This window comes from Cucurbita maxima, unplaced genomic scaffold (assembly GCF_002738345.1).
Source record: "Cucurbita maxima cultivar Rimu unplaced genomic scaffold, Cmax_1.0 Cma_Scf00081, whole genome shotgun sequence".
NCBI classification, from domain to species: Eukaryota; Viridiplantae; Streptophyta; class Magnoliopsida; order Cucurbitales; family Cucurbitaceae; genus Cucurbita; species Cucurbita maxima.
Window position 1 is genome coordinate 10,001 of NW_019272097.1, and position 12,476 is coordinate 22,476.

Consider the following 12,476-nt stretch of genomic DNA (forward strand, 5'->3'; position numbering starts at 1 on the left):
TGAGAATTCTCTAAGAACTCTTGATGTCGAACACCCATTAGGAATAGCGACCACCACAAAATTATAATAAATATAATGATTGTTTCCTTGTCTCGTAGTTTACGTGTCCGATGTTGTAAATACAACAGTCGACTCGATGAATAGAGGGTCGTTAGTACCCTTGGAGTTTAAGTATTCAAAAGAAGTATGGTCAGGAAAATAATTTAAGTACTCTCACTTGAGAACTTTTGGCTACACTGCATATGTTCGTGTTGATCCAGAAAAGAGCGACAAGCTTGTCGTTAAGGCTTTAAAGTGCTACTTCATAGGTTATGGTTCTAACACGTTCATGTACAGGTTTTGGGATGACAAAAACAAAAAAGTCCTGAGACATTGTGACGTGACTTTTGATGAAAATGTCTTGCCAAGAACAAAGAGAAGATAAACTCTAAGACTACAAAACAAGTGTGAGTTGAGTTTGAGTTGTAGAAAAACTCACCTAGTGATGTTGTAGCAGATACTAAAGAAACTATTGAGACTAATTGTAACCGATCGGATAAAAAAATAAAAATAAAAAAAATAAATAACGGAGTCGTCGGCAGGACCGAAAACTCCAGCAACGCCGGAGTTTTCGTTCGCACACGACCCACAAAGGGCGGCCGAAGTCTGGGTCGCCAATGAAACTCGATCCCGACCTTCAGCCACCCCAAGACACCTGCAAAGAAGAATAAAAAATAAGCGAAAACGAAGAAGACAGAGAAAATCCGACGAAACTCCGACGGGGACAAACCCTACGAAATCGACGTCAAAATCTCCATCGTATGCAACAAAAGTAATCCCAGAGCCTTTTACACACATCAGGGGTAGATTTAGATGCGTCCTACACGTTGTACACTGTCGGCAAGGGAGACGGAACATCAGATTTCCGAACCCTCTCAGATTCGGGAGTGCGAGGCCTTTACGAACCAAACCAGTACAAAAAACGGAATTAGGGGGAGAAAGAGACTCGGGAACAGAGGAAAAAAGAGGAAAAATGGACGTCGAAACGACATTCACAAGGAGAGCGAGAGGTCGCAGGAAAAATGCGGGCAACTGGGTGAAGAAGACGAAGTCTGACCCGAGGGCCGGATCCCGCGACCCGAACCAAGTCCAACCATCGTAAGTCAGTCCAACACCTAACGACTCCCGCGGCCTAGTCGCCTCAGCCCAAACCCGTAAGCCCAGTTACGACCTAACCCACCAGCCACGACTTGAGAGAAAAAACCCAACCGACCCGAGACCCGCAAGACCAGTCCAACACCCGACACGCACAGCCCAGCCCACCTACACGTTTCCTTCAGCCCAGGCCGGCCCGTCACCCGCGACACGACCCGACAACCCGCGCCTCAGCCCAAGACCGTTGCACACCCGTTGCCCTTTGGTTGTGCCACGTGGCACGTTTGCAGCGACACCCCTCGGCTCCGGTTGCTTAATCGGCTCGGCGGCGATTTCTCGGCTTCGACGACTTATTCAGCTCGAGAAACCTATTTTCGACCTGTTTGTCACCGTTCCAACCCTCCCAGACTTAATTTCAGCCCCATTTAAGGTAAAATAGATCATTTTAAGGTCGTATTTCACAAATTCATTATGTTTGTGAAATACTGACGAAGGTGTCGAATGATCCAATAGAAACCAACCACCAACAAAAGTGTAGAATGGTTATGAGGAGCTAGGAGCTTACATTTATATTTTACGGAGTACTTCGGCTAAGGCCTACCAAGTAAGTGGCTCACCCGTCGTCGGTTACGCTTTGTTTATTGTATGTTGGCACTTGCCCGTGGATTTGCACGTGTCATTAAATTGTATGCTAGATTGTTGTGCTTAAGTACGTAATCATGTGAACGTGAATGTATGCTAGATATGATGTTTAGTCTGATGTTATATGTAATGCATGTGACGTTATGTTGTTCTTGAATGATTATGGCATGATTGTATGGAATATATGAATGTAAATAGCATGAATTGTATGACATGAAATACGATAAATTGCCTAGAAACATAACTCCGATAGAAATATGCATGATACGTAAATTGAAAATGAGAATGACATGTAGGCATGGAACATGACGGGGGGGGGGGGGGGGGGGGGGGGGGGGGGGGGGGGGGGGGGGGGGGGGGGGGGGGGGGGGGGGGGGGGGGGGGGGGGGGGGGGGGGGGGGGGGTTATGTTCATTAATGATAAATGTAGAAGTAATGGGAACCTCATGCATTGTGTGTGTTCCTGCATCTGGGGGGATACCTCTATCCCATCACGAGGATACGGACGCGTACATCCAATGGCAGGACAACAATCGTTATGCTTTGCATAGCGCTGCCATGATGGTTACTAGTTCTAACGGGTTTCGGCATAAGGGTCTCCCAAAGTATGCCCACCGGATAAGGAAAGTGGCCCAGCGGTGTGTAAACTAGCTGGTGAGCCCATACTCGCACGTATAGGCTGTGTGTAGAGTATATGGTACACGTCCAAAGTTTACCTGCTAGGACAACACCGTAGGAAAAACTAAACGAAAGATATGTCCCATCATCTCATTGCATGTGATTATTGCATAACCCCGATAGGGGGTCACTTATTGAGTATTCTAGAAATACTCAAGCCTCATGCTACTTTACTTTTTCAGATAAGGGCAAGGCACCCATGTGAGATCGACGGCGGCATCATACACCTGGGATCGTGGCACATGCATAGGGTATTTGTTTTCCATTTCCTAGTATAGGTTAGTATATGTTGAATTCGGTTTGCATCATTAGTATAAGTTAGTATAGGTTGAATTGTAATCGCATAATAAACCATAGGGTAGTTTAAGACAATTATTTCAGTATTGTTCTTTTTCCTTTCTTTCCTTTGTATTCGTTTTTTTTTCACGAGGTAATAAAAGTGTCGAGTTTTAGTCACATTTATGGTAAGAGACCATTTAATGTAAATTCTGCATTTCAAGGTATAGTAATGACTTTAGATTAAATAGGTAAAATTTAGGGTCATTACACTACTACCGAGGAACCAGATGTGGAGTAAGGTTCCAAGACAACGAAGCAAGTGGAAGTTAAGGTTGAGTTGCAAAAAAAATCACCTAGTGATGTTGTAGCAGATACTCAAGAAACTCCTGAGACTATTGCTGAGAAATCAGAGGTGGAAAGAGATTCAAAGACAATTAAGCAAGTGGAAGTTGAGGTTGAGTTGCAGAAAAAATCACCTAGTGCTATTGTAGTAGATACTCAAGAAAGTCCTGAGACTATTGTAGAGGAACTAGCAGTGGAACAAGTGGCACCTGAACCGGTGTTGAGAAAATCATCTAGTACTATCAAAGTACCAGATATGTATGTACCATCATTACACTATCTGTTGCTGACTCTAATGAAAGGGAACCAGAGCCCTTTGATGAGGCCCTACAGTTAGAGGATACAACCAAGTGTGAGCAAGCCATGGATGATGGGATGACTAGGCTTCAAAAGTGCATTGTACTGAGGTTGAGCACGTGACAATAGTTTAAGCTAGAAAGAAGACGATATGAATGACTGACTATTTGGAAGAATTGAAAAAGAAGCATCACGAAAAGATTCTTTATAGAGATAGTCAAAGTGCCATATAGTTGGTGAGGAACCTGGTCTATCATTTAAAGACAAAAACAGAATGCAATACCATTTGCAGGTTAGTGGAAGATGGTGATGTGTTTGGAGAAGAAATATGGTGCAAAGAATCTAGCAAACATGTTGACAAAATGTGTAGATGTTGGAATATTGAGGTTGCGCAAAGCCTTAATTGGCATGGTGCAGTGAAGATGCTCATGGTCGTTTGAGAATGAAATTCTTGGTTGACTGGATCAGTCTCCAAGTGAGAGAATTGTTAGGTATGGAGCCTGCTACTTATTTATAGCGGAGGAGTCTGCTACTTATTTATGGCTTAGTCATGGTTATACGTAGTAATATATATATATATAAATTGTCGTAAATAGTAAATAGCTATGTACACTAAAAAGCTATCATCTTTATATCTGGTAAATCTATATATAGTAAACTGAACCATATATATCCTTAGTCACATATTTGAAAATGTACTTTCTATATTCTCTATATTCTCTATTAGTGTACATACCTAAAATCATAAATACAAAATCTTTAGCCAATATTCTGATTGTATTTTCTCTATCCTGTTATTTGTGTTTATCGAGTTTGTGCGTTGTTGTGCGATCCTAACAAAGTGGGCTTGAATTTACCGTTGGATTTATGAGGATATGTAACGAGCAATATCTGCTAGAAGTTGGCTTACTGTGAGGCTGACGGCGATACATAACATGGGTTTGAGCTTATCGTTAGGCTTACGACAATATGTAACAAACACTATCTACTAGAAGTGGGCTTGAACTTACCCATGAGGCTGACGGCGATTCGTGACGCGTAATATGTGCAAGAAGTGGGCTTATTGTTAGGTTGACAGTGATAATGTTAGACTGATGATAATACGTAATGGACAATATCTGCTAGAAATGGGCTTGAGTTTCTTGTAAGGCTTACCAGCAATATCTATTAGAAGTGGGCTTGAAAACAACAAATAGCAACTTATCTTTTATGAAATAGCATGCTTGGAAACAATAGGGATAATATAAAATTATACTGCAAGATTCAACAACTGTATAACTAAAGGTCCGATAAAATAGCCACTTCATTCAACGGACGTGTGACTCATAAAAGACTCTACAATCAACCTTCGATGTTTAAGGGATACAAGATTCAACAACTACATCCGATAAAATAGCAACTTCAATCTACACAGTCAAACATACTTTTAATTACTAATAATTTCAGTGTTTTTGAAGTGTTTATAGTATAAAGTTTAGAATGACGCAAGGATGGCTTTTGAATAACTCAAATTAGAACTAGAACGAACAAGTTATAGTCGAAACAAAATGCAGTAGAAAATAACCAACAAAATGATATGGCATCTGAGTTGTTTAGGAAAAATCAAACTATGACACCTCAAATTTATTGGAGAGCGAGAATATTGGTGTGAGTACTTAAATTGTAAATCTATTTTTGAGAGAGTTGTGGTAGATTTTTAAAAAATACCAATATTAATACTGATTTGATCCTAATTCATAGAAAGAATTGAGTTTGCTCTTCAACTCGTAAAAGGAGTAGTGTTATAGTTTTGCTCTGATTCGTAGAAAGAGTCGAGAAGATTTTTAATTAAATTCCAAGAGACGCTTGAGAGAGTGAAGTAGGTTTGAGTTTGACCGAACCACTCGAATTAGTTTCTCAAACTCTATTTCACAAAATAGACTTAAGTTCAAAACTTTATTTACCCATTTTTAAACTTTTAAAATGAAACTACCCATTCTTCCTCAATCCTTTTCTCTATTTTAATTCTTAATAAAATGAAATTAAGATCCAACATTTTTTGTGTAAAATTTTTTATTTTGTTGAGCATTAAGTTGTTTAAACTTCGACCGTCTTCTTGTCTTATTTATGTTTAAGGAAGATTATCTAATTCTCAAGTCTGACTATCACTACATTTCGAGCCCTTCCTCAACATCGAACATCTTCAGGGCGATCTTCTACTAAAAGTGTGTCATGTTTCTCTTCACGCACTTAGTATGGTGTACTTGTTAGTCCATGATTCACTCACTACATTTCGAGCCCTTCCTCAACATCGAACATCTTCAGGGCGATCTTCTACTAAAAGTGTGTCATGTTTCTCTTCACGCACTTAGTATGGTGTACTTGTTAGTCCATGATTCACTCGGATTCCCTTACTCGATATTGTAGTCCATGACTATCACTAGTGGATTCACTCTGATTCCCTTCATTGCACCACGTTTTACTTGGAGGACCTAGACGTTCTCACGTTTTACTTGGAAGAGTTATGTAAGTGTATTATAAAAAGAAAAGAAAAACAAGAACATCTTGATTTAAATTTTGTACAGAATAATTTCAATCCAACACTTTTTGTCCTTTATAGAACTCATCGAACCTTACTTTTTTTGTCATGCCAACTCTTTTTAATTTTTCGTTGAACATATTGGCATTTTCATAGGCTAGGTGCCTCACGTCTTCATTTGTAGCATAGTTGAAATTTAGCTTCTTTAATATCAAAAATGTTATATGGTCTAGTTCTAAGGGTAGATTACATGTCTTTCTCAAGACTAGCTTGCATGGAGATATCCGTGGAGGAGTTTTGAAGGTTGTTCTATATGCACATAATGCATCATCAAACTTCACATACCCGTCTCTCCCATTGGATTTACCACTTTTTTCTTGATATTTTTTATTACTCTTTGAGACATCTGCTTATCCATTGGTTTAGGGACGATGATAAAAAGTTTTCACCCAAGTTTTACATTGTACTGCTTCAAAATGTCATTCATCAACTTGCTTACGAAATGTGATCCTTTGTTTTTTTTGTCCTAAACAATAGCCTCTATGGGGATGCTGGTCACTACGAAGAATTATTGGAATTTCACTATCTATAACAATCTTCCTAGTATGTCATCTTCACAATGCTTAAAAAGACAAGGGCGTCCCAAATATAACTCTTAGTTTAATGGAAGAACCTTTTTCTTTTCTAATAACTTTGCTCTTGAGGCACAATGACACAAGTTAATAAATTTGTTATACGTGCATACTATCGGCCAATTGCTTCCTTGTAGAGGTTTATATTGAACAACTACTCAACCATCAATTTCTTTTTTGTTGAATTTTTTCTCCATGTTCTCTAGCGTGGATAGATGAACAACTATATGATTATTTACTTCCTTAGTATCCAAGATTTCTATCCCAAATTCTAGTAGTAGTAGAATTCATTTGACTAGTCTTGACTTGACATTATCTTCATCTGTGGGTGCTTATTGCCAAGTAATCAATGTATACTTTCACCTATGATTCAAATAAATAATCCCGGAACATTTCAACCATTAAAGTAAAAACAACATTTAAAAATACAGCACACGAGTTAAAATGAAACAACACCATTGCAAAAATCTAAAACAATAGGGTACAAAATAGGTATTATTCCAGATACAAAATGGGAATGGGTGCACGAAAGCCAAAACAAACGACAACAAAAAATAAATAAAAAATAAAAAATAAAATTGACGCCTTCGATCGACAAGCCTCAGGTTGACATCTCTCTGTGATAGCCCAACTCTGGAACACCTCCTCACCTTGATTGATACTTGAAAAATAAAAAGAAAAACAACCTACCTATAAGCTCTCATAACATCCTTAACCTAATATGCTACAATGAGCTTGTCGTAGGGTTCTAAGAAGTTTGGGTTTAGTTCAAGTATCCCCTAAATATTACCTTACACCACAGTGGTGTCTATCATGAGCTAATCTATTTGTGTAGTCCCTCGTCTCCTTCCAGAGTTGGTTTCCTCCACAAACAATAATAGCTCCTCGATATACTATTTATGTAGTCCCTCGTCCACTCAGACGGATTTATTCTACAAATAATAGTATATCCTCAATCAACTACCTGTGTAGCCCCTCGCGCCCTCTCAAGGCGAGTTATCATAAACATAATAGTGATTCTCATGTTATCAATTTATGTAGACTCTGGTCCTCTTTCAAGGTGGGTTATCATACCTACAGCAGCAACTCATGTCACCAATTTATGTAGTCCGTCATCCTCTCTTAGGTTGGTTATCACACATTCCGTGTTAACTTCTTATATTATTTACTTGTGTAGTCCTTCATACCCTATCTAGGAGGGTTATGCTCTACACGCAGTATTGGATCTTTGGGTCATTATTTATGTGGTCCCTCATGTCTATCAAGATGGGTTATATCCTACACAGTGACTCCCTAACTAGCTTTTCACTTTACAATTGATCTTATGTGTTCTCGTAGTTCACCTTGGGTATCGTGGAGATATATTAGGATCTAGAGAATCTAGACGGATTAGATCAAAATAAGCATTTCTAGGTCTCTCGGAGTTAGTTCCTCGTGGCTTAGCCAAATCTTGAGGCACACCTAGGTCTCTAATAGTCACTTGCGATCCCAGGGTACTCAGCATATTGGAAACTTATTGAATTCAACCCTACTTACTCATATTCATGTATGCTTTACTAGGGAGATATTCTATCAATCACATAGTGCAAAGAAATTGTGATCCAAAACATCCATGCTTGTTTACTAAGGGGATAATCTTATCAATCAAGTAAGCATAGGTAATTCATACTTACATTTTTTCTGAATCTAGCATACAATTTAATCATAGAATTTAAACAAGGTCAATGAGGAGATAGCGTTCATCTAGTGCTCAAAGTGCAAATCATAACTTTTCCATCATCCATTCTAGTGCAGCATAAAGCATTTAATAGACATTCATCATCTATTCTTTTACAAGGGTAGTGTCATACTTTTCCTTCAAATACACGCACACCTCTTCTGATTTTCTCATTTAAGTCCTAAACATACATATTCTAACCCATTAAAATAAGATAAGCTCGCATGCTAGCACATCCTAGCGATTTCTATAGGTATTACCTGCCTAGAGTCCGTGTGGTTACTTACGAGGATGAAGTGTGCCCTCCTTAGCTTGCGTTTCTACCTGTTGAAGGCTCCAAATTATTTGAAATCTCATTTATGGTCCTAAATCAAGCTAAATTAGGGTCACTATCAAAACTAGAACAAAAGATAATCAAATTGAGGCTAGAAAGGATAAAAAATGACCTTGCATGTGCCACTCACGTGCGAAGATAAGTTTCCACGCACGGTGTCACGTGTCTGCGTCGAATGGCATGTGTTTGAATCCAGTGGCTTGCAAATCTTCCTTGGTTTTTCCTCTACGTACACGTGTCACACGCGGGGTGCGGCTCGTGGGTTGGTTGAGCGAGTAGGGTATGTTGTTCAGGTTGGACTGTTACACATCACCTCTATGTCAAGCCACGTTGCTCTACTCGCAATGCGTCACATGTTGCTCTAATCAAGACAAGTTTGATAAAATCAACTTTCTTATCATTTTTTGACGTTTCCAAGAACTCCTACATAGGACGAGATTGGACTCAGAGATCCTTCACAAAAAAAAAAAAAGTGCAAAATTAATCCAGGATCTAACCTACTACTAAAACTAGAAAGACCAATTCCTTAAAATGCTCACAAATTTTTAAAAGAACTCTTAACACTCACCTTTGGAGGCTCAAATTCAGCCTTCTTTTGCTAGATGGGAGCTTTTTCCCTTCTTCCTTCTTCCTTCTTCCTTCTTCCTCTCAAACCCCACGTGAATCTCACTAATGTTTGAACATGTACCTAATCATAGCACACATCACATTCCATGTAAATCATAAAATATATCTCATATCCATGTAACAATACATTACATTGCACACAAAGATCAATCATAGGTAACCTTCAATATTTTTCATTCATTATCTTTTGTAAGGCATGATTGACGATGACGAGATGTTCGTTACAAAGCTATGGGAATACCTTGAGCTTACATGATAGGCTGGTTTATAGACTATAAGCATAAAGCTCTCATCATTGTAATGATCCTATTTTTACTATAATATAAAGTCATCTATGAATCATATTAGGTCCCTATAGCTTAAATTTATGTCATAAATTTATGATACAAGTCAAAACTCCATTCATTTATAATATAAAGTCATCTATGAATCATGCATACAAGATCCCTGTTAAGTCTTTTTTATATAATGTAATTTACATGATGTGGTGTACGGAGGTTTATGAAATATAGACAGTATGGCATAACACAACATTCTTTCTTGGACACAGATGTAGAATCTCTCAATCCACCTCACACACAACGATAATTATTTTCACCTTATCAATTTCACAAAAACACCTATTATATTCAACAAAAGCATACAAATCTATGAATAAAATTTCAAAATTACTAGTCGTTCCCAGAGCTCTATTACTCATAAACAATAGCGTCACAATAAGTCCACCACTAGCCAATATTGTCCCCTCTGATACCATCATAAGTAACAAGCCCAACCCACCGCACATTATGTATCATCATCAACCTCACGATAAACTCACCGCCACCAAATATTTTCTATTACAAATAGAGATCACCACCCACCATCGATAGCAGACATTGTCAAAATCATGTCAAGAATGGGATTTGAACCCATGCCCTTTCGGACCAATACCTGAAACTGGCGCCTTAGACCAACTCGGCCATCTTGACAGTTTCTTTTTGTAACAACTCGAAATCACTGCTAGCTTATATTATCCATTTTGGTCGATCACATATTGTCATCAGCGCCACAATTTTAAAATGCATCTGTCATGTCTGGGAGTCAAAAAATTTTATTGGATTCCTAGGCCAACTAGGTTGCTTAACACGAGCTTTTGGCTCCAGGTTACTCTATTCTGACTCCTCGAGTCTTTCTGTAGTGTTGAAATAATAGGGTCTAGACCCTCTTAACGTCTCTCACGATCCTAAGATACTTAGTCTATTGTAGGCATCTTAACCTAAGTCATCGTATAACCAATCTAACTCTTACACCCTAGCTTTGTGTAGATAAACACGCTAGATAGGGAGAACACAGTCAAACACCTAGAGCTAACTGTATCATGCACAGTACACAATAACTCATAGAGCACAGAACACAGAACACAATAACTCATCTTATTCTTTAAAAAATTAGAGTGGCGTAGCAGAAATGTGATAAGCCCATAACTCACAAGTCCGAGGATTAAAACCAGGCGGAAGAAAGGCTTCAATGGTGTGAAAAGTCTTTTTTAAATTGATAGTCCATGAAGCATTTTTTTTAGTCCATGATTTCTAATCTATGTGAGTTCTAAAATGCATGTATGACCCTACCTAAAAAGATCATACTTCTATGGGTGCGTGCATGAACATTATCTTGAGTTATCTTACTGGATATGAGTTTTAAAATGCATGAGGACTCTACCTAAAAATATCATAATTCTAGGGTGCATGAATGTCCCCTTTAGTTATATGTAAGATCATACTTTTAGGTGCGTGCATGAACGTCGCCTTGATTTATATGCAAGATTATACTTCTAGAGTGCATACATGAACGTTGTCTTAAATTATATGCAAATAACAATAAAAACTAATCATACTTCTAAGGTGCATTCATATATGTTGTCTTGAGTTATATGTAAATAACAATAAAAACTATTCAAGCAAATAATATGGATGAATGTTTCTAATTAATTAGTTGATGCATAGTTACTAAAAATGTTTTCAAGTAATTAGTGGAGGTAGTTGAGGCATACTTCTTTTGAAAAAAACTTATTGGCTTTACCTAGGTTGCCTGCCCACAATAACAATTATACAACAAGTTTTAAGCCGGGATTAAAATACTAATATATTATATCTCAATGTAATATTGAAGCATTTTTCCATAGACTCTTAGTTCACAATTCATCTTTGCACAACAACAAAAATTAGTCGAAGCCCAATATGAATAGTTCTAAAATGCATGATGTATAATCCTATCTAAAAAGATCGTGCTTCTAAAGTGCATGCATGCACGTTGTCTTGAGTTATATGAAAATAACAACAAAAACTAGTCAAGCAGAATATATATAGATGCATGCTTTAAGTAATATAATAAGGTTGCAAAAGGTGTGGACAAAGAATTTCCTTAATCTTTAGGCATCTTTAATGGAAGTAATCTATTCCTCTTTTATCACCGAATGTGATGATTCTCTATGGCTCCATTCTTAGAAAATCTCCTATCGGAAGCTTGGAAATGTTAAGCTTTTTAAGGCTTTCTCTATTTTCTTATCCCTCTTTCTTGCATATGACTAATATGCTTTTTAGTTTACTCCATTTTTTCACCACCAGCTGAGTAGGTTCTTTTCTCGTTCCTAATTTGATACATACCTATTCTCAAATTGTTGTTCTGTGTTGCACTGCCATTTGAGCTTTTCTTGCGGCTTTTTTTGTTTTTTCATCTAAATTTTCTTCCTCTTCATCAAAGGTACCCCTACTTCCAGACACGGTATGGTTATCAACGGTGAAAAAATAGATTTTCCACTTTCTTGCTTGTGCTTTTACCTATTTCTTCAGCTATAATGTTACCTACATCAATATTTAAGTTTTTCGTGATGGTAAATATTAGCAACACTTGTTCAACAGATAATGTCGTATTATGTGTGGTGGGTAGCAAGTTGGTTTTCATAAAGGAAACCTACACTTTTTCTTGCTGTTTACTGTTGTCTTTGTCTTTCTTTTGAAATTTTCCGATGTGTTGCTCCCATGCCTACGGTTTCTAAGGTTGTTTTGAGTTGCACATCGTATGGGGCTATTTCCATTTCATTAAAGGTGACATGTTTGAAGGTTTGGAGAGGGAACACTTGGTTAATGGCCTTAGTGCTTCAATCAATTATCTGCTTTTGACTATTAAATTGTATTCTTTCTTTCGATTAACATGTGTAATAGAACTCCTTGACCATTAGAACGGTAGCTTGTTCTTTTTTGTGGCAGAAAATATCCCAACCGAGGTTTGTGACTGA

The 12,476-nt window shown here is 37.9% G+C and overlaps 1 non-coding gene across 1 annotated transcript; it reads right to left on the reverse strand.

Moving 5' to 3' along the window:
• Positions 1-10,089: 10,089 nt before the first annotated feature.
• On the reverse strand, positions 10,090-10,170 carry TRNAL-CAG. The gene has a single exon. It is a non-coding gene; the product is annotated as a tRNA-Leu (tRNA).
• Between the last annotated feature and the right edge of the window lie 2,306 nt (positions 10,171-12,476).